Source organism: Hevea brasiliensis, chromosome 2, assembly GCF_030052815.1.
Source record: "Hevea brasiliensis isolate MT/VB/25A 57/8 chromosome 2, ASM3005281v1, whole genome shotgun sequence".
Taxonomy (NCBI): domain Eukaryota; kingdom Viridiplantae; phylum Streptophyta; class Magnoliopsida; order Malpighiales; family Euphorbiaceae; genus Hevea; species Hevea brasiliensis.
Genome location: NC_079494.1, coordinates 74,256,193 through 74,261,302, shown reverse-complemented (window position 1 = coordinate 74,261,302; position 5,110 = coordinate 74,256,193).

Here is a 5,110-nt window from a genome sequence, read left to right as displayed (position 1 = left end):
GATTGACATTAATTTTGGAAGAATTGTTAGCTAAAATTATTTTCTAACATACCATAAATTATAAAGCTAATTGGCAAGCCTACTTAATGTAAGGCAAGAGGACCTAAAAGTAAGTTACAGTAATAGAATTGCTCTAGATGAGGGCAAAGATGTTACTGTTAGTAATAAGTAATGGATATTGTAATCAGAATCGGTTTAGGATATTAGTGGATTCGAGAAAGATAAGATGTTAGAAAACCTAGTCCATGAGGTTATAACGTAGTGACTATATAATGTTCTCGATGTTTGTATTGTAAGCTGCAGATTATAGTACCGAGACAGGATTATTGTGTAGAGCTACGTGCTTCCTTGTGGTACAATAAATTAAGAATATTTGTAAGTAATCTATAAATTAATACAGTTGCACCCGAATAGAGTACTATTACTGGAAATAAATGTGAAAATTTTAGTCAGAAATTTAAGACTTCAAAACTAGCCTATCAAACAACTACACTTGTAAGGTAGCTAGAGTCAGTGACTCGGTTATATTAATGTGAATTACCTGTACCACAGTAATTGCTATAAGCTTAGAGATATCAGTACGACTTATCATCCTCAGACAGATGGACAGTCGAAACAAGTGATTTAGGTAAATTTTGAAACTCATTGAGTTTCTATAAATAATGAAATGAAATGATAATAATAACCTGTAAAATGGAATAAACCCTCGAGAATATACTGAGAACTTTTGTCCTTGAATCCGAGGGGAGATGGGACAAATACATCCCACTAACAGAATTTTATATAATAATAAGTGTCGAGCTAGCATACAAATAGCACCCTATGAAACATAGTAAGAGAACGGATAACTATGGATTTTGTGATGAGATTTCCGAGGACACAGAATAGTCATGATGCAGTATGGGTTATAGTTGACAGACTAACCAAGTCTAATCACTCTTTGCCAGTCCGGATGGACTATAGCCTGGAAAGATTGGCCAGATTGTACATATATAAAATTGTAAAATTGCATGGAATGCCAGTATCGATTGTATCTGATAGAGATCCTAGGTTCACTTCTAGATTCTTAGGTAGTCTTCAGAGAGCCCTAGGAACTAGATTGAACTTCAGCACAGCATTCCACCCACAGACAGATGGCCAGTCTGAAAGAGTTATTCAGATATTGGAGGATATGCTACGGGCTTAAGTGATTGAGTTTGAAGGTAGTTGGGATACACACTTGCCTTTGATTGAGTTTGCTTATAACAACAACTACCAATCAAGCATTGGGATACCTCCATATGAAGCTTTGTATGGCAGAAAGTGCAGAACTCCCTTATGTTGGGATGAAGTAGGTGAAAGGAAGATGATTGGGCCAGAAATTGTTCAGCAGACAGAGGAAAAGATCAGATTGATCAGAGATAGACTTAAGGCTGCATCAGACCGTCAGAAGTCCTATGTTGATCTGAAGAGAAGAGATATTGAATATGCAGTGGGTGATAAGGTATTCCTCAAAGTTTCTCCTTGGAAGAGGATTATGAGATTTGGCAGAAAGGGGAAACTGAATCCTCGTTTCATTGGACCATATGAAGTTCTGGAAAGAGTGGGTCCTTTAGCATATCGGTTGGCATTACCTCCAGAGTTAGCAAGGACACACAATGTCTTCCATGTGTCCATGTTAAGGAGGTATAGATCCGACCCATCTCATGTACTATCAGTTGAAGAGATTGAAGTAAATCCAGACCTCTCATATGAGGAAGAACCCATAGAAATTCTGGCTTATGAGGTGAAGCAGCTGAGAAACAAACAGATACACCTGGTTAAAGTGCTGTGGAACCATCATTAAGGCCAGGAAGCTACTTGGGAACGTGAAGAGGATATGAGGAGACAGCACCCACAGCCGATCAGAGACTAATGCTAGGTAAAATTTCGAGGCGAAATTTATTTAAGGGGGGGAGAATTGTAACACCCCTATGTTCAGTAGTGCGTTCTACTGTTCCGGTGACCAGTGCTGTCCGGACAGCTAGGATGCCTAGAACTACACTTCAAAATGAGTGAGGAGACATAAAATAATGAAATACAAGAAAATAAAATACAAGAAAAACAAAGGAAAAATAATAGCAAAGAAATGTAACCAAGTTAAGCGAGCCGGGAACCCTAGCGATGGGTGACCGCACCGGAAAGTCACGGCATGGACCGTTGACTAGCTCGATCATGGGAACCACGGAAAACATTTTTAGGACTTAAATAGACCCTTATTGAAGAATAAATATCATTAGAAAGATCAAAAAAAAATTAAATAATTAGTACAAAGAAAAGTGAGAAATCGAAAAACGGACAAAACCCGGTGTTACCGAAAAATTGGGAATGTAACCCAAACAGGGGCATTATGGTCATTTGACATCCCGAATTGTCTTTTGACCTAAATTTCCATTAAAAATAAATAATATTACACTTAGAAAATAAAATGAAAAATTAATTTGGGGGTACCTAATACAAATAGCCAAAAGTGGAGTGAAAATGGTGTAAATAAAATATTTAACTTATTATATGATTTAATCTAAGTGGACCACTAAAGAATTAATTAAAGGCTAAATGGGCCAGGTTTACACCCATTATACCATCAGCAATTTCATCTTCCTCACTTGGAATCACCATGCCGTACCAAATTCTCCAAAGAAAACTCCCATGGCCGCCCACCTTCAAAGCTTAATAATCCCATGATCAAGCCTCCTTTTCCCACACCTTTCTTCATTAAAGATTGTCTACACATCATAAGGAAGAGTTTGATACTAAAATCAAGAAGTTTAGTGAAGGTTTGGCAAGTTCCAACCATAAGGTAAGTTTGTATTTTTGAAGATTGCTTTGTTAAACTTTGTGTACATGTTATGGGTGTTGGATTTGTGAGGAAAATTTTCAAGTTTGAAGAGTTATTGAGATGTCCATTTTGGACAGCCATGGAGTTATGTATTTGATGAAATATTTATGCATATATTTGATGAGAAATGATGTTGGTTAGGGTGATTTAATATCCTAGTAAATTATTCCATATGTATATGGTGATTTTGCACTTGGAATGGAAATTGATGAATTGTAGGACACTTTGGTGTTGAGGAAGCTTTTCGGCAGCCTTGGGATTCTTGGATAAATGTATGTGTTCATGAAGGTATTGGCAGAATATTGACATTAAGGATTGATGGATATGTATATAGATTGATTGTGTAAAGTGTATGTAAGAATGAGTGATGTTTAGGTGTATATGTGATTGTACTTAGACTTTGTAAATTTGAGTTTTAATTGGTGTATTGAGGATAATTGTAATCTGCCCAAAGTGACTTTAAAGTGAAGTGGAATATGGTTTTAGTAATGTACCAAAATAGAATTGGTAAGGGAAGTGAACTTAGAGTAAGGTAAATGTGTAATTGATGTATGTTTAAGCAAGGTAATTAAGGGCAGTATGCATTTTAGCCTATAACTTTAAATGTGTAACTTCAATTGGTATGAGACCAATTGGAGGTGAAACTAGGCACAAAATGTGCCAACTTTCATTAAGAAAGCATACCAAAATTCTGCTTGCAAGGTGACATGAAAAAATGACCAATTCGGATTAAGTGCAATAGGACCTGAAAATTTACCAATTGGGCAGCAGTTAGTGTTAAGCCATAACTCACTCAAAACAGGTCCAATTGACCTGAAATTTTAACCACAAATATTTAAGACCCATACCTACAAGTATTATGAAGACACCAAAGCCCAGAAATGACCATAAGCAAGTCAAACAGCTTGCACAAGTTCGGGTCCAAAAACTGGCCGAACCAGAGTTGACCAAATTGACCTAAAATTGACCTAATTTGATGCCATTTGACCAGCAATAGTATAATGACCATAACTTGGTCTAATTAACTCAAAATGACCTAAAATTTTGCCCCGCGTTCAATAAGACATAGATCTACAAGTTTGTATTTTTGACCGAAACCCGAAAACCAAAGGAACTAGGTCTTCCGGCTAGGTCAAACTAGTATCCCGGAATCCAGCAAGTTACAATAAAATGCACTAAACAAGGAAATGAGTTGGTAACACAAACCAACCCTAAAATACTATCGAATGTGACATACTAAGAACGTTAATACCTAATTTACCTAGAACGCATCGATGGTCGATATATGGGTTGATTAAGCAAATAAAGGTATTCAGTGAATTACTTATCGAACATTATCGTTAGAGACAATTTAATTTTGTATTGAAACACTTCAAATTGTGTTTCTCAGTTAGCAAGGACTCAGGAAAAGGGAAGGAAACACTGAGTCCAGACCAGGAGACAGTTATCAGAGATTTGTGCACAACTAGTTTTTAATTGATTTTGTTCTGAATATTTTATATGATTAAATGACTTATTTTTCTTATGAATTATGTTTATCAAGTATTGGATTTAATTCAATGATTATTGAAATTGTTATAGTATGTATGAATTTAGCTTTGTGAAATGGTATTTTCACAAGTATTAAGTATTGTTATGGATTGAATAAATTATGTTTTGGAAAATTGTGATAGAACATGTTTTGAATTGTGATGGTAATTTTCATGGAAAAATGCAAATTTATGATTTGAATTGTGTTGAGCATAAAAATTATTGGATATTGGAATTGACTTTGAATCGAATTATATTGTGATTTATGCTCACTAAAAGGATTGTGACATTGTTTTATATCTCACTATAGATGCTTGACTAGGTTATTACCCGTCTCTCTCATTTGTTGAGAAGACAATGGAGTTAGTTGTGTTTTGATTACCATGGTACGTGCACAGGCTTAGATTTTCCTCTGATTTGAGGTTAGATCTAAGTTTATTTTATCATTATGGCCCTTGCGGAAGATTCATTATTGTGATGGTACTGTGCACGATGATTCGACCTCCCTGACCATAGGGAGTTAGAATCTGATTCGACCTCCCCGACCATAGGGAGCTAGAATCACATCGAATATGGCCCTTTCGGATTAGTCTTGCATAGTTAGTGAGATAAAGATTGATTTTTGAGATACAACATGATTTTTGAGATACAACATGATTTTTGAGATACATAATGATTTTTGAGATACAGAATGGCTTTTGAATAGTAAGGAATTGTGATTTC